The following is a 23,258-nucleotide window of genomic DNA, read 5'->3' as shown; positions in this document are numbered from 1 at the left end:
TGGGCAGGGACAGCTCCTTCCCTTCCAGAACGTGGGCATCAGCAAAACTCAAGCATCAGAAACCTGGGAATTAGAGGCGAGGGACAGAGGGCCCCCCCGCCCCCCCAGCCTGGAGAGGGGGAAGGGACGGGGGCCCCCCCCAGCCCGGAGAGGGGGAAGGGGAGGGGAGAGGGGAGACAGAGGCCCCCCCCAGCTCGAAGAGGGGGAGGGGGCCCCTTAGGGGGAGCGGTCGCCAAACGGCGATGCCCAGCCCACGAGTCGGGGTTCCGGCGGGGGGGGCTCTGGAGGGGGGGGTTCCAGCCCCTGTCCCCCAGTGTCCCGGAGCTCCCCCAGCGAGCCCGGCGTGGGTTGCACGTTTCTCACCGGCTCAAGACCCTGAGGGGAAAAGGACCCTGCCAGATTTACTTGGGTGTGGGTCTTTTGCTCATGGGTTGTGTTATGAATCCCGTGGGTGGTGTTTCCTCAGCATAATGCCGCATTGTTTCCCTCCTTTATTAAAAGGCTTTTGCTACATTCAGACTCTGTGCTTGCGAGAGGGGAAGTATTGCCTCTTGGAGGCACCCGGGGGTGGTTTGTAATTCTCCCAGGTCTCTGGGTGGGGGCTCGAGCTGGTTTTGTATTGCGTTATTGAAACCCCTAGATACTCAACCTGGCCCTTGTTGCTGCTAACTCTGACATGCAGAAGGGTTACAGTTACATAGGAATTAGATTCTGTCAGCTAATTTCCAAGTTATCTGCAAAAAAAACCCTAGATTTTTCAGATGCCTAAGTAGTACCTGTTAAAGTTGCCCTCCCATCTGAAATGGCACCCCAGCACCCCCCCCAGCATGTACTGAGAGTTGGTCAGTCCCTGTCCCAACACATAACACCCCCCCATGTATCTCTACTTTTCTCCAGCTCCCTCCATCCTACCCCATTTTCCCTGCACCCCTGGGTCTCTCCCTGCCCCCAGATGTCTATGGGGTTGTCTCTCCGAGGCCCCATTCTGGAGAGAGGCGTGTGGCAGAGTTGAGAATGAATGGCAAGTGATAGTTACATTCCACAATTTTCCAGGGAAACTTTGTTCCCTTGGGTTTGTGGCTGGCTGCTTCTTGGCTCTGTTCCCAGCACTGACGTGCTCCCTGGGCTGCTTTTCTGGCCCCCCTGGCTGGCATGACCCTGTTCCCCAGCTCAGTTTGGACCCTGCTTTCTCCTTAGCTCGGCCCCTCTCTCTCTGACCCAGGCAGTTCTGGCTCACACAGAGGATGGGACCCCCCTGGCCTCCTGACTCCCTGAGTAACCTGCCCGCCCTGTCAATCAGGCTGACCTGGCGCATTGGCCTCTCCCCATTGTTCCTGGGGACTGGCAGTCTCAAGGTCCTGATTTCCCATTGACCCTTCCCCTTCCTTTTGGTACTGGGAGCTAGCTAACCCAAACACCCCCACTGAGTTTTAGGAAGTGGACAACAGTCGCCTTACATCAGGGAGACTTGTACCCCCAAAGGGAGCAATGTACCCCCAACTTCCTTAAACTGACGTGGCTCTCAGCCACTGTTGTAAAAGCAGGAGGGTTTATTAGCTGTCTGGAACACAGCGTAGAGAGTCCTTGGTTAGAACTGAGAGTTCCGGCATGGTCCATCCGCGTCAACCGAGAGCCCTTTGACCCCTTTGTTGTCCCAGTTCAGGAGAGCGTCCCCGATTCCAGCGGCCCCACACTGAACAACCCCCAACGTGGCTCCTCTTCAGCCCTTTCTTTTTGTTCCTGGGCAAACCTTGTCCCCTGGCCTTCCTCCTCAGCCCTTTGTTCTCCAGCTGGTCCCATCCCACTGGCTTTCTGCAGAGGGTGGGCCATCCATGGTCATTAGTTGCTGGGTGCCAAATGTCTGGGCAATTGGAGTGGCCATTGTCTTCTGGGCGTCTCCATGGGCATGGGGCCCCAGGGTCCAGGAATCTAGGCGTCGGCCACGTCTGTATCTCTGGGTCTCTACAAAGGATAAACAACCTTTTCCCACCACCTACTTAACCATGCAGCACATAGGGGAAACTGAGGCACATAGTATTCATACAAAATAGTACAAAAAATTCCCACTCTGTCACAGTTCCAACCCTCCCCCAGTCTGTGCCCGGGGCAGAGAGGCCCTGCTTTGCCCCTTCTCCCCCCGTCCCACCAGTCTCTGCCCCTGCTCGCCCAAGGATTGCAGTGGCTCTCAACTTTTCCATACTACTGTACCCCTTTCAGGAGTCTGATTTACAGACCCCAAGTTACACCTCACTTAAAAACCATTCGCTTACAAAGCCGGACATAAAAATACAAAAGTGTCACACAGCCACTATTATGGAAAAATTGCTGACTCTCTCCTTGTTACCATATAATTATAAAAGAAATCAGCTGGAAATGTACATGTCGGTGTACACTCCATAGAGCAAGATGAAGACGTCACTGTCTGGAATGTTGGTTTGCACTGAGGTCACCAGTGCTTTTAGGCAGCCCCTGGTAAAACTAGGCCAATAGCGAGACGAGCAGAGGCGGACGAGGGTTTCCTGGGTCCCTGGGCCAGAGCAAGTGGTCCCTCTTCCCCCTGCGGCGCTCCTGCCCCTTGTCCAATCAGAAGCAATATGCTAATAAGGCGTATGATCTCCCCCGTGCTGTGTAGTTTCATTCTCCTGGCGGCTGGCTTTTTCGGGCGCTTTCCCTTGCACGAGCCATGGGGGAAGACATGATGTGTGTGAAGGGGGGAGTTGGGGTTCCCCCCTTCAGCTAATGCACATGTAAGCAGAGACAGGGTGGGATCCACCCTGACATCTGGTGGTGAGGTGTGGCAAGTTGTGGAAAAGAACTTCAGGGGCTGCATCCATACGAGCGCCCAAGGCGCTGATGGTGAATCCTCAAGAGGAACTTACCCAACGAGTTCAGGTTCTGACACAGAAAGTGGCTGAACTAGAGAATACTATCGATTCAGCAAAGACTTCAGCGTACAAGGAACCCCCTGTTACCACGGTCCAGAAGACTACATTTAGAACCTCTGCCCCACCCCGGCAACACGGGAAAGGGCAATCCTTCTTCTGCTACCGGTGTGGCCAGGATGGGCACATTGCTGCCAGGTGTCAGAATGCAGAGAATCCCCCGCTAGTATACCAAAAGCTGAGGACCACCTGGGGAAAGTCGGGAAACGGCCCCAGGGCCTGGGAAGGGAGCCGCCTAGGCCTGCAGGGTTTGGAGGCTCCTCTGCGAAGAACCATGCCACCCGAATCCCACCAGGATTGATAGGACCTCGAGCTGAGGTCACTGTAAAGGTTGAAGGGACAGAATGTAGAGCAGTGCTTGACACGGGATCCCAAGTGACTATCATATTCCAGTCTTTCTACCAGCAGATGCTTATGCATCTGCCTATACAGCCCTTGACAGGGCTTGGCCTGTGTGGTCTCAGCATGGATGAATACCCGTATCAGGGGTATGTCATTGTACACCTGGAATTCCCAGAAGAGATCGCTGGGGTAAGACAGGAGGTGGACACTGCAGCTTTAATATGCCCTGACCCTAAAGGTGTCTCTGATGTGTCCGTGCTGATAGGGACCAACTCCAGCCTCTTTAAGGTACTTGCAGATTACTGCAGACAGCGAGCAGGGGACCAATACCTGAATACCTTAGTGATACACACACATTGTGCCGCAGCCTACAGAAAAATTGAGGACGCAAAAAGAGTGATGCCTGATTTGCCGGTGGGAGCACTGAGGTACGCAGGCCCGGTCCCCTTAGTGGTGCCTGCAATGACAGAAAAGGAGGTGATTGTCATGAGTACCTGCCTGAAAGGCAATAAGAGAACATTAGCAGTGGTAGAGCAGCCGACTGAGGGAGGGCTCCCTGAAGGAGTGCTGGTTCTTAGTGGAGTCATAACCCTACCTGCTGAAGCCCAGGAAGAGGTGACTATACTGATTGCTAATGGAACAAGTCGTGATATTTTTGTGAGGCGAGGACAAAAAATAGCAGACCTCTTTGAGCCCGAGTCAATTGTAACCCCCCAGTGTGAAACGCAAGTTCCGACGATAGACCCAGCAAAGTTTGACTTTGGAGATTCACCTGTGTCCGAGGAGTGGAAAGATCGCCTGAGGAAGAAACTTTGTGAAAGATCCAAGGTGTTCTCACTGCATGAGTGGGATGTGGGATGTGCAAAAGGAGTAGAACACAATATCAGACTACATGACTCTCGACCTTTTAGGGAGAGATCTAGGAAGATTGCTCTCTCTGAGATGGAAGACGTGCGACATCATCTTCAGGAGCTGGCTGCGAATGGCATCATTACAGAGTCCCGCAGCCCATACGCCTCGCCCATTGTGGTAGTCCGTAAAAAGAATGGGAAAATCCGGATGTGTATTGACTACCGCACCCTAAACAGCCGTACTGTGGTCGACCAGTACACTATGCCTCGAGTGCAAGATGCCTTAGACTGTTTGCTGGGAAGCCAGTGGTTCTCTGTGTTGGATCTTCGAAGTGGGTACTACCAGATCCCTCTGGGAGAAGAAGATAAGGAGAAGACCGCCTTCATCTGCCCATTAGGGTTTTATCAGTTCGAACGCATGCCCCAAGGGATTTCTGGAGCACCTGCCACCTTTCAACGTCTCATGGAGAGAGTTGTGGGAGACATGAATTTACTGCAAGTGTTAGTTTATTTGGATGACCTTATTGTGTTTGGAAGAACCTTAGAGGAGCATGAAGAAAGACTTCTTAAAGTGCTTGATAGGTTGGAGGATTATGGTCTGAAGCTTTCAATTGACAAATGCCAGTTCTGCAGAACCTCAGTGAAGTATGTGGGTCACATCGTATCCCAAGAGGGTGTGAGTACTGGTCCTGATAAAATAGAAGCACTCACTACATGGCCACGTCCAAGTAACTACAGAGAACTCAAGACCTTTCTTGGATTTAGTGGCTACTACCGCAGGTTTGTGAAAAACTATGCTACGATTGTAAAGCCTCTGAATGATCTTACCAGGGGACATCAGTCCAGCAAGAACAAATCTAAGACCAGGAATAAGGGGAGGTTCCCAAAGCCTCCTGTGCAGAGAAACTATGGCCCCTTTGCACCACTTGGGCCACGGTGGGATGAGAGATGTGAAAGGGCTTTTCGAGAAATCATTACTTGCCTAACTCATGCTCCAGTCCTAGTTTTTGCTGACCCAAGCAAACCATTTATCCTGCATACTGATGCCAGTTTGGAGGGTCTGGGAGCAGTCCTGTACCAGGAAGTGGAAGGCAAACATAAACCTGTAGCCTTTGCCAGCCGAGGATTGTCTGATAGTGAAACTCGCTATCCCACCCACAAGCTGGAATTCTTGGCCTTGAAATGGGCCATCACTGAGAAATTTCGAGACTACTTGTATGGTGCTCAGTTCCAGGTGTGGACAGACAACAATCCACTGACTTATGTGTTAACAAGTGCTAAGCTGGATGCTACAGGGAAGAGATGGGTGGCCGCCTTGGCTAGCTATGAGTTTAGCATTCAGTACCGATCCGGGAGAAGCAATGTAGATGCAGATGCATTGTCCAGGCGTCCGCAGGCTCCAGAAGTTGCTGTGATACCCACAGATGGAGTGAGAGCTATTTGCAGTGTGAGTCGTCGAGAGCCAGAGGCCTGTGAGAGCCTTCAGGGATGTATTGCAGAAGCTTTGGGCCTGCCCCCTGAATGCATGCCTTCTGCCTCAGTGAACTATATTGCATTGGACCAATCTCCTTTGCCCATGCTCAATGCGGCTGACTGGCAAGAAGCCCAGCGGCAAGATATTGACATTCGTGATACACTACTTGCCAAAAGGGAGGGGCGAAGCCCAGCTGCGGTTGTCCCACCTAACCCGGAGGGTAAACTACTATTGAGAGAATGGACCAAATTAAAACTGATTCAGGGAGTGCTACACCGAATGACCACCGACTCTTTACAAAAGCAACGAGCACAACTAGTACTGCCAAAAAAGTACAGAGCCCTGGCCATGAGGGCCCTGCATGATGACTTTGGGCATTTAGGGATGGAGAGGACCCTGGAACTTATTCGTAGTAGGTTCTATTGGCCCCGAATGGCTGAAGATGTTCGCAGGAAATGTGAGACTTGTGCTCGATGTGTTCAAAGGAAAACTCTGCCCACGAGGGCTGCATATCTCAAGAACATCACCAGCAACAAACCTTTGGAATTGGTATGCATTGATTTCTTGTCTGTAGAGGTAGACAAGAGGAATGTTGGGAACATTCTAGTAGTGACTGACCATTTTACACGGTATGCACAGGCATATCCCACACGTGATCAGAGGGCCACCACCGTCGCTCGAGTATTGTGGGACAAATATTTCTCAGTCTATGGATTCCCGGCTCGGATACACTCTGATCAGGGGCGGGATTTTGAGAGTCACCTTCTGAAGGAGGTGCTGAAGATAGCAGGAATTAAAAAGTCTAGGACAACGCCTTATCACCCCCAAGGTGATCCCCAGCCAGAGAGGTTCAACCGAACCCTATTAGATATGTTGGGAACTTTGCGACCAGAGCAGAAGGCAACCTGGAGCCAGCATGTCGCATTTCTGGTGCATGCCTACAATGCCACAAAGAACGATGCTACGGGAGTCACCCCATATCTCTTGATGTTTGGGCGAGAACCAAGATTACCCATAGACTTGTGCTTTGGTGTATCAGAGGATGGAGATAGCTATGAAACTCATCAGCAATACGTATCCCGACTAAGAGAAAGGCTGCGGGATGCTTATCGCTTAGCTACCGCTGCGGCTCGGAAGAACGCAGACCGCAACAAACATCGATATGATGCTAGAGTGCGATCGCAGGAGCTCCAGCCGGGGGACAGAGTCCTGCTGCGAAATTTGGGTATTGCTGGCAAACACAAGATAGCTGACAGATGGAAGGCAATACCATACCTGGTGATGGAAAAGCTGAGAGATCTGCCGGTCTACAAGATCAAACCTGAAGACAGTCCAGGGCAAATAAAGACGGTGCATAGAAACCTTTTGCTCCCTGTGGGGGAATTGGTAAGCACCCCTTATGAGATGGGCCATGACAGGGCAGCCGGGCAGAACAGAAGTGCTAGACCAAAGCTGCCATCCAACACAGACAGTGAGCCCCCTGCAGCTAACTTACCCCTATTCTGCACATCTGAGAGTGAGTCTGAGGAGGAAGACACAACCCTGGTGTATCCTGGGATGGAGACAAGATTTCAGTCTCGACCAGCTGAACCAAATGAGAGTTCTCCCTTTTCCACCCTAAACCCTATGGCGGAATTATTTAGGCCCCTTTCTGACACCCCTGTGCCGCTGATGAGACCCCCATGTGGAGACACACAGGTAGAGGATGTCCTGGGCACCTTGGACCCTCCCGCGTTAGAACTAGGAGTGCAGGGGCCTACGCCAGTAGCCAAGAGACCCTCAAAGGAAGCCTCTCCATCCGTCAATCAAGAGGATGTTCCCCTTGCCTCGGCAACAGAGATTCTCAATAGACGAGACAGGGTGATAAGACCAGTAAAACGGTTAACTTATGATGCACCTGGGGTGACTAGTGAGGAGCCAATACATTTAGCACACAGGATTGTGGAAGCCAAAGTGGGCTTTCTGAGGCCCTTTGGAGGAAACCAATGAGTTGGTATAAAGGGAGTATGATTTGTCGGGACGCCAAATTCTCGGCTGGGGGGAGGATGTAAGCAGAGACAGGGTGGGATCCACCCTGACATCTGGTGGTGAGGTGTGGCAAGTTGTGGAAAAGAACTTCAGGGGCTGATCTCATTTGCATAGGCACATCCACCCCGCCTAGCAATAGGCCATAGCTGCCCAAATGGTCACTTTGGCTGCTGTGGGATCCCCAGTGTCTCTGTTATTGGGGCGGGAAGAATAAATTGTTAGTACCCTGATTATGGGAACTGTGCTTGGAACTGTACTTGGCCTTTTTGTTATGATGGAGGACTCACCATCAACTGAGTAGCACTCACTAGGCAAGGGACATGGGTTCCAAAACTCTGTGAATTGAGAGAGACTTGAGACAGGTATTAGTGCCTGGTGGTGTAGGCCCCTTTGTGAGGGCCTGAAGCACCACTTGCACCTCTGTCTCTCTCCACTGTGGAATGTCAGAGCTAATTTTGGGTCTATTAAGAGTTTTGTTACAGGTACTGTGCTGAATTCACTTCAGCCTTATGGTGCACCAGCACTAAGGCTCCCACTACTATGAGCTGAAATCACTGAGAGCTGAAATCACTGAGCACTGTGTCAAGTAGTGGGGAGCCGGACGATCTGGTGTGCAGCGGAGCTATTTGTGAGACGGTGGGGTGAGCAGAGCCGGGCGTGAGACAGCGGCGTGTTCGTGAGACGGCGAGCTGAGCGGAGCCGGGCGTGAGACGGCGGCGTGTTCGTGAGACGGCGAGCTGAGCGGAGCCGGGCGTGAGACGGCGGCGTGTTCGTGAGACGGCGAGCTGAGCGGAGCCGGGCGTGAGACGGCGGCGTGTTCGTGAGACGGCGAGCTGAGCGGAGCCGGGCGTGAGACGGCGGCGTGTTCGTGAGACGGCGAGCTGAGCGGAGCCGGGCGTGAGACGGCGGCGTGTTCGTGAGACGGCGAGCTGAGCGGAGTCGGGCGTGAGACGGCGGCGTGTTCGTGAGACGGCGAGCTGAGCGGAGCCGGGCGTGAGACGGCGGCGTGTTCGTGAGACGGCGAGCTGAGCGGAGCCGGGCGTGAGACGGCGGCGTGTTCGTGAGACGGCGAGCTGAGCGGAGCCGGCCGTGAGACGGCGGCTTGTTCGTGAGACGGCGAGCTGAGCGGAGCCGGGCGTGAGACGGCGGCGTGTTCGTGAGACGGCGAGCTGAGCGGAGCCGGGCGTGAGACGGCGGCGTGTTCGTGAGACGGCGAGCTGAGCGGAGCCGGGCGTGAGACGGCGGCGTGTTCGTGAGACGGCGAGCTGAGCGGAGCCGGGCGTGAGACGGCGGCGTGTTCGTGAGACGGCGAGCTGAGCGGAGCCGGGCGTGAGACGGCGGCGTGTTCGTGAGACGGCGAGCTGAGCGGAGCCGGGCGTGAGACGGCGGCGTGTTCGTGAGACGGCGAGCTGAGCGGAGCCGGGCGTGAGACGGCGGCGTGTTCGTGAGACGGCGAGCTGAGCGGAGCCGGCCGTGAGACGGCGGTTTGTTCGTGAGACGGCGAGCTGAGCGGAGCCGGGCGTGAGACAGCGGCGTGTTCGTGAGACGGCGAGCTGAGCGGAGCCGGGCGTGAGACAGCGGCGTGTTCGTGAGACGGCGAGCTGAGCGGAGCCGGGCGTGAGACAGCGGCGTGTTCGTGAGACGGCGAGCTGAGCGGAGCCGGGCGTGAGACGGCGAGCTGTGCAGAGCGGAGCTGGTCGTGGTGGAGCGGAGCAGAGCCCTGTAAGGCAGTCAGCTTCAGGACACGTAAGGTGCCCCTTACCTCTTTCCCCCCCCACACCCAGGCACATTTTAGCCAGACTGGGGAGTAACACTCTGCAGATGAACTTTTGAACTCCGGGGCTGGACTTTTTTTGGACTTTGGGTGATTTGTGGATTGCTGGACTCAAGAGACGTTTGGGTTCTGGGACTCAAGAGCCTGAGGGAAAGGATGTGGCCCAATTTTTCTGGGGTGGGTCGGCATTCATGGTTTGGTTAATGAACACTAGTCGTGGTGTTTCCCCAATTTAATGCTGATGTTGTTTGCCTCATGTTATTAAAGATTCTCTACTACACCAAGACTCTGTGCTTGCGAGAGGGGAAGTATTGCCTCCTTGAGGCGCCCAGGGGGTGTGTAAGATTTTCCCAGGTCACTGGGTGGGGGCTCGAGCCAGTTTTGCATTTGCTTTAGTGAGAGGGAACCCCGGTGTACTGAACCCGGCCCTTGCTGCTATCAACTTGGCCTGGCAGAAGGGTTACACACAGAGAGGGGGAGATGGAGCAGGGACCTGCCTTGCAAAGGCTGCTGCAGCCATGGAGTCCCTGGAGGAGGTAAGCTGTGATCTTCCTCCAGAGCCGTGCCCTGGGAACCTGACTCCCACCCCCCCGCTCTGCAATGGAGGGACTGGGGTTAGGGTGGAGACGGGGGGTTATTCTGAAGATCCCAGTGTCATCGCAGCCCTGTGATTATTGTTACAGCCCCCACAGGCAGGCAGCAGGGCGTCTCAATGTCTGTGAATGACGTACGATTTGTACAGCAGCCGCTGTTGAATTGTGTGTCCATTCTTCGGCCACAAATTGAGCTTGAATATTTTCGTTTCCCCCAAAATGAGGTGTTGGGTAAAGGAGAGACTTGGGGGGGGGGTCCAGGAAATGAACAGTAGCTTTTAGACGTGCCAGAAAACCCAGTAAAACACACAGAATTGCTCCCAAGTCGGCGAGATGTCCTGCCTTTCAGAAAGGGCTCCTGTTCTCTGGCAAATCCTCCCTTCGGGGGACAAATCAACCCCGTGTGCAGACGTCACTTCTCCCTTCCCGAGGAGCCTGGCCCAGAGCGCGGCGCGCATCGCTTGGCCTCCTGCCCCGGTCCCTCCAACCTCTGGGGTCCCATGCTCGTGGCTGGGGGGGGTCTTACGGCAGCTGGGGGGGGCAGGCTCCTGGGGGACAGGGTAGCCGGGGTCTTTGCAGGAGCCTTTGCGAGAGAAGCTCAGCCCCTCGGGGGCTGAGAGCAGGAGCCGCGAACAGGCCGTGTGGCCGGGGAGCTCTCTGGGTGAAGGGGAGACGGTGTCTGACCCTGCATTGGCTGGGCTGGGGCGGGGGGGCTCGCTCGGCTCGTAACTCCAGCGGGAGAACAATGTTCCGCCGCCAGGGTGATGTTTAAGTTGGGGGGGGCGGGGGGAAAGACACCTTTAAATCTGCTTGAATGCTCTGGGTGCCGTTGTGATGCGCTGTACACCCCCAGCGCCCCTGTCTTCTTTCACTTCATCTCTCCCAGGTGGTGGGTGCAAGACCCAGGTTGTGGCTGCCTTTGTCTGTACCCCGATGGCCGGGTTCCTCTCCCTTCTCGGGGGCAGGGGTGTTGTGGCCGGGCTGGTCCCAGAATGTGAGAGAGACAAGGCGGGGAGCTGATAGCTTTTCTTGGACCAACTTCTGGTGGTGAAAGGTACAAACTCTGGAGCGCCACAGAGCTCTGCTTCGGGTTTCCTCTGATGTCCTCCCCCAGCCCTGAAGATGAGCTCTGTGGAGCTCCGAGTTTGTATCTTCCACCAGTGGAAGTTAGTCTAGGAACAGGAATTACCCAGCTGGTCTCTCTCTTTCCTTGTTGCCGTCCTCCTCTTTCTCTCCACCCGTTTCACATCAGATGTTCAGGCTGGGAGCTCTTTGTGGCAGAGATTGTCTTACTATCTGTGCGCAGCATCCCTAGACCAACCTCTAACCCGATCCAGGACAGGAACCTCTCAGCTCTACCCTATTTCTTTCCACTGCAGTCCTGCCTCAGGGATGGAGGCCCCATTGTGCCAGATGCCATAAAAAACACATCACAGAAAGACAATCCTTTCCCCAGGGAGTGTGCAGGCGAAGCACAATAAGTAATTCTCAGCCGCTTGTGCAGAGGAGCAGCAGTGACCTCTAGTGGGAAGAGGAATTCCCATTGCTGGAGCACAGACAATCATGACAATAGTGTAATAAAGAATACAACTGCTCTAGAGGTTGGATCCCAAAGTGCTTTACCAACCACGCCGTACTTATGGGAATCCTTTCCCCCCACTACTGACATGCAGCCACCTCTGGAGTGAAACTCCACAACTGTTCAGCAGCACACAACATGGGCAGACGATGTCTTAGGGGAATGGTTGAAGCAGAATCCACTCACCTATTGGAATTTCACAGGGCATTTGAGGGAGGCAAATTGTAGTCCCCCGAACTGTCATTTGAACCGACTCAGATCTCCCCCATTAAAGAAGAGCCATAGGATTTGTAACGACCATAATGGGACCTTGCTTTTAACTCCCAGCTGAATCCTGACACCAGCAGAGGTACAGCGCCCCCAGTGGCCAGGTTGAGTCTCTGGGTTCAGTTCTGCCTTAGTCGGGGGTGTCATCCGTCTTATTTGTTTCAACACTGAGTTTCCCTTGAGGTTTCCCATTGGGAAACAGCCTGGGTCTGTCCCTGTTCAGCTTTTATAAGCTCACACCATCAAACCTCAAGGAATTACATTGGAATGCACGGTTTCAGAGGAACAGCCGTGTTAGTCTGTATTCGCAAAAAGAAAAGGAGTTCTTGTGGCACCTTAGAGACTAACCAATTTATTTGAGCATGAGCTTTCGTGAGCTACAGCTCACTTCATCAGATGAACCCCCTTTCAGGTAGTTGAAAGCAGCTATCAAATCCCCCCTCATTCTTCTCTTCTGCAGGCTAAACAATCCCAGCTCCCTCAGCCTCTCCTCATAACTCATGTGTTCCAGACCCCTAATCATTTTTGTTGCCCTTCGCTGGACTCTCTCCAATTTATCCACATCCTTCTTGAAGTGTGGGGCCCAAAACTGGACACAGTACTCCAGATGAGGCCTCACCAATGTCGAATAGAGGGGAACGATCACGTCCTTCGATCTGCTCGCTATGCCCCTACTTATACATCCCAAAATGCCTTTGGCCTTCTTGGCAACAAGGGCACACTGCTGACTCATATCCAGCTTCTCATCCACTGTCACCCCTAGGTCCTTTTCCGCAGAATTGCTGCCTAGCCATTCGGCCCCTAGTCTGCAGCGGTGCATGGGATTCTTCCATCCTAAGTGCAGGACTCTGCACTTGTCCTGATTGAACCTCATCAGATTTCTTTTGGCCCAATCCTCCAATTTGTCTAGGTCCTTCTGTATCCTATCCCTCCCCTCCAGCGAATCTACCACTCCTCCCAGTTTAGTATCATCCGCAAATTTGCTGAGAGTGCAATCCACACCATCCTCCAGATCATTTATGAAGATATTGAACAAAACCGGCCCGAGGACCGACCCCTGGGGCACTCCACTTGACACCGGCTGCCAACTAGACATGGAGCCATTGATCACTACCTGGCTGAGCCCGACAATCTAGCCAGCTTTCTACCCACCTTATAGTGCATTCATCCAGCCCATACTTCCTTAACTTGCTGACAAGAATACTGTGGGAGACCGTGTCAAAAGCTTTGCTAAAGTCAAGAAACAATACATCCACTGCTTTCCCTTCATCCACAGAACCAGTAATCTCATCATAAAAGGCGATTAGATTAGTCAGGCATGACCTTCCCTTGGTGAATCCATGCTGGCTGTTCCTGATCACTTTCCTCTCATACAAGTGCTTCAGGATTGATTCTTTGAGGACCTGCTCCATGATTTTTCCAGGGACTGAGGTGAGACTGACTGGCCTGTAGTTCCCAGGATCCTCCTTCTTCCCTTTTTTAAAGATTGGCACTACATTAGCCTTTTTCCAGTCATCCGGGACTTCCCCCGTTCGCCACGAGTTTTCAAAGATAATGGCCAATGGCTCTGCAATCACAGCCGCCAATTCCTTCAGCACTCTCGGATGCAACTCGTCCGGCCCCATGGACTTGTGCACGTCCAGCTTTTCTAAATAGTCCCTAACCACCTCTATCTCCACAGAGGGCTGGCCATCTCTTCCCCATTTTGTGATGCCCAGCGCAGCAGTCTGGGAGCTGACCTTGTTAGTGAAGACAGAGGCAAAAAAAGCATTGAGTACATTAGCTTTTTCCATATCCTCTGTCACTTGGTTGCCTCCCTCATTCAGTAAGGGGCCCACACTTTCCTTGGCTTTCTTCTTGTTGCCAACATACCTGAAGAAACCCTTCTTGTTACTCTTGACATCTCTTGCTACCTGCAGCTCCACGTGCGATTTGGCCCTCCTGATATCATTCCTACATGCCCGAGCAATATTTTTATACTCTTCCCTGGTCATATGTCCAACCTTCCACTTCTTGTAAGCTTCTTTTTTATGTTCAAGATCCGCTAGGATTTCACCATTAAGCCAAGCTGGTCGCCTGCCATATTTACTATTCTTTCGACTCATCGGGATGGTTTGTCCCTGTAACCTCAACAGGGATTCCTTGAAATATAGCCAGCTCTCCTGGACTCCTTTCCCCTTCATGTTAGTCCCCCAGGGGATCCTGGCCATCCGTTCCCTGAGGGAGTCGAAGTCTGCTTTCCTGAAGTCCAGGGTCCGCATCCTGCTGCTTACCTTTCTTCCCTGCATCAGGATCCTGAACTCAACCAACTCATGGTCACTGCCTCCCAGATTCCCATCCACTTTTGCTTCCCCCACTAATTCTACCCGGTTTGTGAGCAGCAGGTCAAGAAAAGCGCCCCCCCTAGTTGGTTCCTCTAGCACTTGCGCCAGGAAATTGTCCCCTACGCTTTCCAAAAACTTCCTGGATTGTCTATGCACCGCTGTATTGCTCTCCCAGCAGATATCAGGAAAATTAAAGTCACCCATGAGAATCAGGGCATGCGATCTAGTAGCTTCCGTGAGCTGCCAGAAGAAAGCCTCATCCACCTCATCCCCCTGGTCCGGTGGTCTATAGCAGACTCCCACCACTACATCACTCTTGTTGCACACACTTCTAAACTTAATCCAGAGACACTCAGGTTTTTCTACAGTTTTGTACCGGAGCTCTGAGCAGTCATACTGCTCCCTTACATACAGTGCTACTCCCCCACCTTTTCTGCCCTGCCTGTCCTTCCTGAACAGTTTATAACCATCCATGACAGTACTTCAGTCATGTGAGTTATCCCACCAAGTCTCTGTTATTCCAATCACGTCATAGTTCCTTGACATCACCAGGACCTCCAGTTCTCCCTGCTTGTTTCCAAGGCTTTGTGCATTCGTATATAAGCACTTGAGATAACCTGCTGATCGCCCCTCATTCCCAGTATGAGGCAGGAGCCCTCCCCTCACAGACATTCCTGCCTGTGCTTCCTCCCGGTATCCCGCTTTCCCACTTACCTCAGGGCTTTGGTCTCCTGCCCCCGGTGAACCTAGTTTAAAGCCCTCCTCACTAGGTTAGCCAGCCTGCTGGCAAAGATGCTCTTCCCTCTCTTCGTAAGATGGAGCCCGTCTCTGCCCAGCACTCCTCCTTCATGGAACACCATCCCATGGTCAAAGAATCCAAAGCCTTCTCTCCGACACCACCTGCATAGCCATTCGTTGACTTCGACGATTCGACGGTCCCTACCCAGGCCTTTTCCTTCCACGGGAAGGATGGACGAGAACACCACTTGCACCTCCAACTCCTTTATCCTTCTTCCCAGAGCCACGTAGTCCGCAGTGATCCGCTCAAGGTCATTCTTGGCAGTATCATTGGTGCCCACGTGGAGAAGCAGGAAGGGGTAGCGATCCGAGGGCTTGATGAGTCTCGGCAGTCTCTCCGTCACATTGCGAATCCTAGCCCCTGGCAAGCAGCAGACTTCTCGGTTTTCCCGGTCAGGGCGGCAGATAGATGACTCAGTACCCCGGAGGAGAGAGTCCCCGACCACCACCACCCGCCTTCTCCTCTTGGGAGTGGTGGTCGTGGAACCCCCAACCTCAGGACATCGCATCTCATGCCTTCCAACCAGCGGAGTCTCCTTCTGCTTTGTCGCCCCAGACATATCATCTGGTCCACTCTCCGCAACGGTACCTGTGGAGAGAACATGAAAGTAGTTAGTTACCTGTGTCTGTGTTACTGGAACCCGGACATTCCGCTTACCTCTTCTGGAGGTCACATGTTGCCAAGCTTCTTCACTGGCCTCTTGACTCCTCTGTGCAACCTGCTCTATATCTTTAGAGCTTTGTGCCCCTAGAAGCATATCCTGAGTTTTTGATACGGTCTTCCCAGTATTCTTGCCAGCAAGTTAAAGAAGTATGGGTTGGATGAATGGACTGTAAGGTGGATAGAAAGCTGGCTAGACCGTTTGGCTCAATGGGTAGTGATCAATGGCTCCATGTCTAGCTGGTAGCCGGTATCAAGCGGAGTGCCCCAAGGGTCAATCCTGGGGCTGGTTTTGTTCAATATCTTCATTAATGATCTGGAGAATGGCATGGTTGTACCCTCAGCAAGTTTGCAGATGACACTAAACTGGGAGGAATGAAAGATATTCTAGAGGGTAGGGATAGGATACAGAGGGACCTAGACAAATTAGAGGATTGGGCCAAAAGAAATCTGATGAGAATCAACAAGGACAAGTGCAGAATCCTGCACTTAGGTCGGAAGAATCCCATGCACTGCTACAGACTAGGAACCAAGTGGCTAGGCAGCAGTTCTGCAGAAAAGGATCTAGGGGTTACAGTGGATGAGAAGCTGGATAAGAGTCAACAGTGTGCCCTTGTTGCCAGGAAGGCTAACGGCATTTTGGTCTGTATAAGTGGGAGCATTGCCAGCAGATTGAGGGACGTGATCATTCCCTTCTATTTGGTATTGTTGCGGCCTCATCTGGAGTATTGTGTCCAGTTTTGAGCCCCACACTAAAAGGATGTGGAAAAATTGGAAAGAGTCCAGCAGAGGACAACAAAAATGATTAGGGGGCTGGAGCACATGATTTATGAGGCGAGGCTGAGGGAACTGGGATTATTTAGTCTGTGGAAGAGAAGAATGAGGGGGGATTTGACAGGTACTTTCAAACTACCTGAAAGGGGGTTCCAAAGAGGATGGATCTAGACTGTTCTCAGTGGTAGCAGATGACAGAACAAGGAGTAATGGTCTCAAGTTGCAGAGGGGGAGGTTTAGGTTGGATGTTAGGAAAACCTTTTTCACTAGGAGCGTGGTGAAGCACTGGAATGGGTTACCTAGGGAGGTGGTGGAATCTCCTTCCTGAGAGGTTTTTAAGGTCAGGCTTGACAAAGCCCTGGCTGGGATGATTTAGTTGGGGATTGGTCCTGCTTTGAGCAGGGGGTTGGACTAGATGACCTCCTGAGGTCCCTTCCAACCCTGATAGTCTATGATTCCAGAAGCAAAACCAACTGGAGTTTTGCAGCAGTTTTCAAGTGCAGCTGCACACAGAGAGAATTGGAATAATCCAATTTGAACATAATGGGCTGCAAACTCTACTTAGGGCTGGCATCTTTTCACCACTCAGGAGTTACAAAGAGGCTGGAAAATGGCTCTGTTGGAGGGGAATTGCCTGTAAGTGAAAATGTGTTGGATCCAGGTCCTGCACCTGCTGATTCATTAGAAAGGGCCATGTCAAAGCAATCCTGCACTGGTATGGGGTCCATTAAGGATGGTGCATCAGTGGTGCAACTAAGAGCTGCCTAGAAGTGGCTCCAACTCTTGTTGGGGCTACAGATGGCCTTGAGATTCAGAGAGCTTGAGCCATCTCCTTGGTACCTCCTCCTTCTTCCAGCTTCAGGAGAGAATCCAGCTCAATTACCTCAACTGATGAAGCATATCTAGAATACTTCTGAAAACTGCCATTAAAAAGACATGGACATATGTCTGTGTGGTGGCCTTTTTGAGTGTTGCTGTTTTCTTAAGCTCCCTCAGTCTCCTATAAGCTATCAGTTGGCCTCTGTGGCCTCAGGCTTCTAGCTGGCTCACACTGTCCAACCCCTTCTAGGGTACAACAAACTCCAATAGAAAGAGTTCCTTGCCCTTCAGGATTAACTATAACAAAAATGGCTTCTTACCCACCTGCGACTTAACTCCCTTTGTGGAACTAACTCAGCAGGGTTCCTTCCACACTCCTACTCTCATGGGTGACCAGAAACAGATCCAGGCTTGGCCCAGCCCGGCCCAGCCCATTTCCTTTAGCTGTGGCATAGGGAACATCCCACCTTGCTCCATTGGCTCCAGCCAGGAACCATATTGCTAAACCCAGGCAGCTCCTTTTATTTTGGCCTGCTGAGCTTTGATTGTTTGTAACTGGTCCCCAGCCTTTCTAGCTGCTGGAGGACCAGCTCTCAATGGTTCCTAAAATGGCTGCTCTCTGGATGTCTCTTTAGGCAAGGCTGGAGGTTTAACACTTGCTGCTCTTTTCCTCTCAGAGAACTGCTCCGGAGGCTGAGTGCAGCAGAGCAGAGGAGCCTCCAGAAGGGAGCCACAAAGGCCTGGTACACCCTGCCCACAGTCTGTTTTGCTTTTTAACATTTTAAATAATTCATAGAGAAGTATTACATTTTTAATAGTAATGTATGGTTAGTGACATGACAGTCTCTCACACTGTATTCAAGCACATTTCTCTGGTGCATTGTGACTGCTAAAGTGGTCTAGTTTGAAAGCAAAGTAGTTTGGGAAGCGGCCAATTTTCTCCCATAGCAATAGCGTGAACATCTAGCTTATTTCCCCATTGCCAATTCATAGAGGAAGAATTTCTTTCACTAAATGCATGAATGGCCAGCTCATTACAAAGTAGTTATTCCATAATTTTGTTCAGGCTGACAGCAAAATCCATTTGAGGGATCCAAGTTATGGCATCAGAGTATGAAAGCATCTGTACCTCCAGGAAACTGTTTGATTGGACTGGGAATGAGACTATTTGAAAATCAAGCTACTGTTTTTCTATGCTTTTTTAAAAGATATATTTCTAGTACATTTTAATACCGTCTGGATGTAACAGTTCACAGGTCCTCCTGCACTAGATCCACAGCATAGTCTTTTATTTGGACAGGAAGTTGTCCATTAGTCCATGACCTTCCTTTTTCTTACAATGTGTTGTAAATTTAAGGGAAACTCAGATGAAGTGAGGTTGGTGTTCAGACTGGCGGTTTTCCTAAAAGCATTGAATAAATCAATATGATAAATCACTCTGCTAGTCATCAAGTTTTAGGTTAGGCATGAATTGAACAGTTAAAGTGCTAAAAAAAGAATTCCATTGTTGTTTTGTTTTCCAGCATCACCTAGTCCACAGATAAAGAAGCTGTTTCATTCTCTGTTGCTGATAAGCAGACATTTTGTAAGCTAATCTCTTGATAAAAAAGAGAGGTTTTGTGTATCCATGGAAAAGTGTTCCATGTTTCTCTGTACTGCTTTGTTAATTTTAGAACTTGCTTTTTCATAATGTGCATCCTTTGCTGTGATGCACATTATCATACTTGTTTACTTCACCCTAATGTGAATTAATGGGGACAGAGTTCCATATCAGTTCTTGTCTGTCTGGGTCTAAGAGAAATGTATGAGAGTAATAAAAGGATGAATGATCAGATTGTAATTTGAGTTTGTTTTGTTTTACTCATGTAACTTGTGTAACCCACTGGTGACTGTGTCCTGTATCGCAGTCGCCCTTGTGTGCCCAATCAGAAGAGAGAAGTCTGTAACAGAAATCTGGCTCGTTAGCTCAAGCTGTAGTTGCTCATGCTTTTAGCTCACGGTAGTTCTCAAAGTATTTTCCATTGTGGGCCACATGTGCAGCTCTCTCTGTGTTAGGTGGGCTGCATCCACACGATATATTACCTGTATGGCCCTGAGGGTGTCACATGGGCTGCAGCCATGTGCTGATTGGGCTGCAAGCAGCTGGCAGCCCGAGAACCACCTCTAGAGGCTCCTGATTCAATTCCTAGTGTGTTGGCCAAGTTGCCAGGCATCTCACTTGTACTCCTTAGTTGCTTGAGGACATACATACAGGGCAGTCCATGTACTCCCCAAACACACTTGTGAATGGGGTGTATTCTGAAGCTTTAAATAAACTGATAAGGTCGAGAAGGAAAAGACTTAATGCAGCAGTTCTCATTTACTCCATCTCACTGTTGTTTCAGGATTGTTCCCTATTGTACATTTGCTTACATTTTGGCTGGTTTATTTTTAAATGTTCCAAGACTTTCACCTCATCCTTTAGGCTGGTATCCCACCATCAGCAAGTTTTTCCTGATATTCTGCCTTAATTTTTCTTTGTCAACATCTTCCCCATTATGAACTCCTATAAAATCGAATAGAAAATTTTTACCTCTCTCCAGGTTTGTTTGAATCATCCTATGAAATTTAATATAATTTAATAGAAATGTAATAGCTATGAAATGCTACAGGATGGCTAAATAAATTCTAGATAGATCTTTTTATTAACTTAATTTCTCACCCTCCTGGGGATTATATTGGGTGTTACCCAGAGATATCTGTCATCAGTCGGAACATGTGGGGCTACAGGGCTTAGAACTACTTGTGTTATACCCTCATGTTATTCACGGTTTGATATTGTTTAGTGTAACCCCTTTAATTGAAGTACCCTGCATCCTAACTAACCTGTATCTTTTGCTGTGTCTCAGCCAGATTGGGAATAAAGGTGCCTTAAAATTTGTGATCCCTGATTGTGAGCGTCATTTTTGGGTCAGTCCATTGAGTGTTCGATGGACATGACTGACACATGGCTCTAACCATTGGAATACCTACAGCAAGGGTCTTCAGGCTTGTAGCATGGTTGCTACAACTGCCCGCATTACTAAATGTCCATCCAATGGTGTTTACATGGGGTCAGGTTCAGGCTGGTCCAAGGTGAGAGGGACATCTGTTACAATACCCTAAAGGGAAGCCTGATTTAACATGAATGGACTTGATCAAAGTGCAGTGGAGAAAAAGTGAGTAGAGCCCTGCAAATCCGCGGGTATCCGCTTTTTATCCATGGACCATTTCTGCAGATACGAGCATGGATGCGGATACAAATTTTGTATCCGTGCAGGGCTTTGACGGTAAGAGCAGACGGGCAGCTGTGAGCTGCCCTGGGCGGTGCCTGGGGGGCCGGGACAGGGGCCAGCGACTGTTCGGGCCCCACACCCAGGGCAGGTAGAGGGTCTGCCGCAGCTCCACACAGCTGTCCGCCTGGCTCTTACCATGGCTGGGCCGGAACCGGGTCAGGGAGAGCAGCGCTGGCAGCTGGGGGGAGCCTGGGTCCCTCCACCTGCCCTGGGTGGGGGGCTGGGACACTGGGCAGGGGGCTGCTCAGGATCCACTGCGGCTCCCCACAACTGCCAGGGCGTCTCTCCTTAACCGGGCTCCAGAGGGGAGCGTGTGCCCCGGCGCCTGAGTCCGGCCCCCAGTGTACAGCCCTGAAAATCCCCCAGCCTGGGAAAGGGTAGGAAGGGAGAGGGGGGACACAGGGCCCCCCCCAGCCCGGGAAGGCGGGGAAGGGGGACAGAGGGCCCCCCAGCCAGGGAAAGGGGGGAAGGGAGGGGGGACACAGAGCCCCGCCCAGCCCGGGAAAGGGGAGAAGGGGGAAAGAGGGCCCCCCAGCCCAGAAAAGCGGGGAAGGGGGACAGAGGGTCCCCCCCAGCCCGGGAAAGGGAGGGAAGGGGTACACAGGGCCCCCCCCAGCCCGGGAAAGGGGGGCAAGGGGTACACAGGACCCCCCCATCTGGGGAAAGGGGGAAAGGGAGAGGGGGGACACAGCCCCCCCCCCAGCCCGGGAAAGGGGGGCAGGTAAAGGGGAGACAGAGGGCCCCGCCAGCCCACGAAAGAGGGGGAAGGGGCACACAGAGCCTCCCCCCAGCCAGGGAAAGGGTGGAAAGGGGGACAGAGGGCCTCCCCAGCCCGGGAAAAGGGGAGAAGGGAGAGGGGGGACAGAGGGCACCGCCCCAGCAAGGGAAAGGGGGGGAATGGAGAGGGGGGACACAGGGCCCCCCCAGCCCGGTAAATGGGGGAAGGGGACAGAGGGCCCCCCCATGCCCGGGAAAGGGGGGGGAGGGAAAGGGGGGACAGAGGCCCCCCGAGCCCGGGAAAGGGGGGGAAGGGAGGGGGGACACAGGGCCCCCCCATCCCGGGAAAGGGGGGCAGGTAAAGGGGAGACAGAGGGCCCCCCCATCCCAGGAAAGGGTGGGAAGGGGCACACAGGGCCCTCCACAGCCTGGGAAAGGGGGGGAAGGGAGATGGAGGACAGAGGCCCCCCCCAGCCCGGGAAAGGGGGGAAAGGGAAAGGGTTTACAGAGGCCCCCCCCAGCCTGGGAAAGGGGGGGAAGGGGCACACAGGGCCCTCCACAGCCTGGGAAAGGGGGGGAAGGGAGAGGGGGGACTCAGGCCCCCCCCAAGCCCATTAAAGGGGGGGAAGGGAGAAGGGGGAACACAGGGCCCCCGACCAGCCTGAGAAAGCTGGGAAAGGGAGAGGGGGTCACGGGGCCCCTCCCCAGCTCGGGAAAGTGGGGGAAGGGAGAGGGGGGACAGAGGGCCCACCCCCCAGCCCAGGAAAGCCGGGGAAGGGAGAGGGTTGACAGAGGGCCCCCCCCAGCCTGGGAAAGGGGGGGAAGGGAGAGGAGGGACAGAGGGACCCCCCGAAGCCCGGGAAATGGGGGAAGGGGGACAGAGGCCCCCCCATCCTGGGAAAGGGGGGGAAGGGGGACACAGGGCCCTCCACAGCCTGGGAAAGGGGGGAAGGGAGGGGGGCACAGGTCCCCCCCGAGCCCATTAAAGGGGGGAAGGGAGAAGGGGGGACACAGGCCCCCCACCCAGCCCGAGAAAGCGGGGGAAGGGAGAGGGTTGACATAGGGCCCCCCCCAGCCTGGGAAAGGGGGGGAAGGGAGAGGGGGGACAGAGGGCCCCCCCAGCCCAGGAAAGGGGGGGAAGGGAGAGGGGGGACAGAGGGCCCCCCCAGCCCAGGAAAGGGGGGGAAGGGAGAGGGGGGACAGAGGGCCCCTCCCCTCCAGCCCGGGAAAGACTTTTAAAAATCTCGTGACCATGAAATTTACCAAACTGGGTGGGTGAATTTGGTAGGGCCCTACCCAGGAGACTGAACAGGGGGGTACTTCACATTACAGCTACACAAATGTGGATCCTCAGTTGCACTGTTTCTATCACGGCCGCTTCTTTCTGGCAGATCCATCTGAGCTCCGCGGCACACGTCTCAGACCGAACCTGGCTGCCTTTTATCCACCCGCAGCTGTTCCCATCAGCAGAGCCTGAGAAGCTGCAGAGTGAGAGAGAGTCCGTGTCACTGTGGGTCCCTGTAATAAGGAAAGGCCCATGGGTGAGTCTTTCCTCCCCCTCCCGCTAATGGGAAGCTGGGCTCTGGTGTTCTCCTTCATCTCTAACTTTCCTGCGGAGCGTCAGTCGAGAAGACGTCCCAGGCTGTAAGGTGAGTTAGGGAAGTGGCTCTCAACCTTTCCAGACCACTGCAGCCCTTTCAGGAGTCTGATTTGTCTTGCGTACCCCAAGTTTCTCCTGACTTAAAAACGACTTGCTTCGAAAATCAGACCTAAAAATACAAATGTTGCCACAGCCACTATTGCTGAAAAATTGCTGACTCTCATTTGTACCATACAATTATAAAATAAACCCTTTGGAAATAAGTATTGTACTTACATGTCCGTGTGTGGCGTATAGAACAGTATAAACAAGTCAGTGTCTGTCTGAAATTTTAGTTTGCACTGACTTCGCTAGTGCTTTTTATGTAGCCCGTTGTAAAACGAGGCCAATATCTAGATGAG

At 52.6% G+C, this 23,258-nt stretch overlaps 1 pseudogene; it reads left to right on the top strand.

Moving 5' to 3' along the window:
* Window positions 1-2,617: 2,617 nt before the first annotated feature.
* Window positions 2,618-23,258, top strand: part of LOC125621471 (von Willebrand factor A domain-containing protein 5A-like) — a 276,958-nt pseudogene continuing 256,317 nt past the window's right edge.

Source organism: Caretta caretta, chromosome 14 (assembly GCF_965140235.1).
Source record: "Caretta caretta isolate rCarCar2 chromosome 14, rCarCar1.hap1, whole genome shotgun sequence".
Classification (NCBI taxonomy): Eukaryota; Metazoa; Chordata; order Testudines; family Cheloniidae; genus Caretta; species Caretta caretta.
The sequence above is the reverse complement of the archived record's forward strand: the minus strand, read 5'-3'. Positions and strand labels throughout refer to the sequence as shown.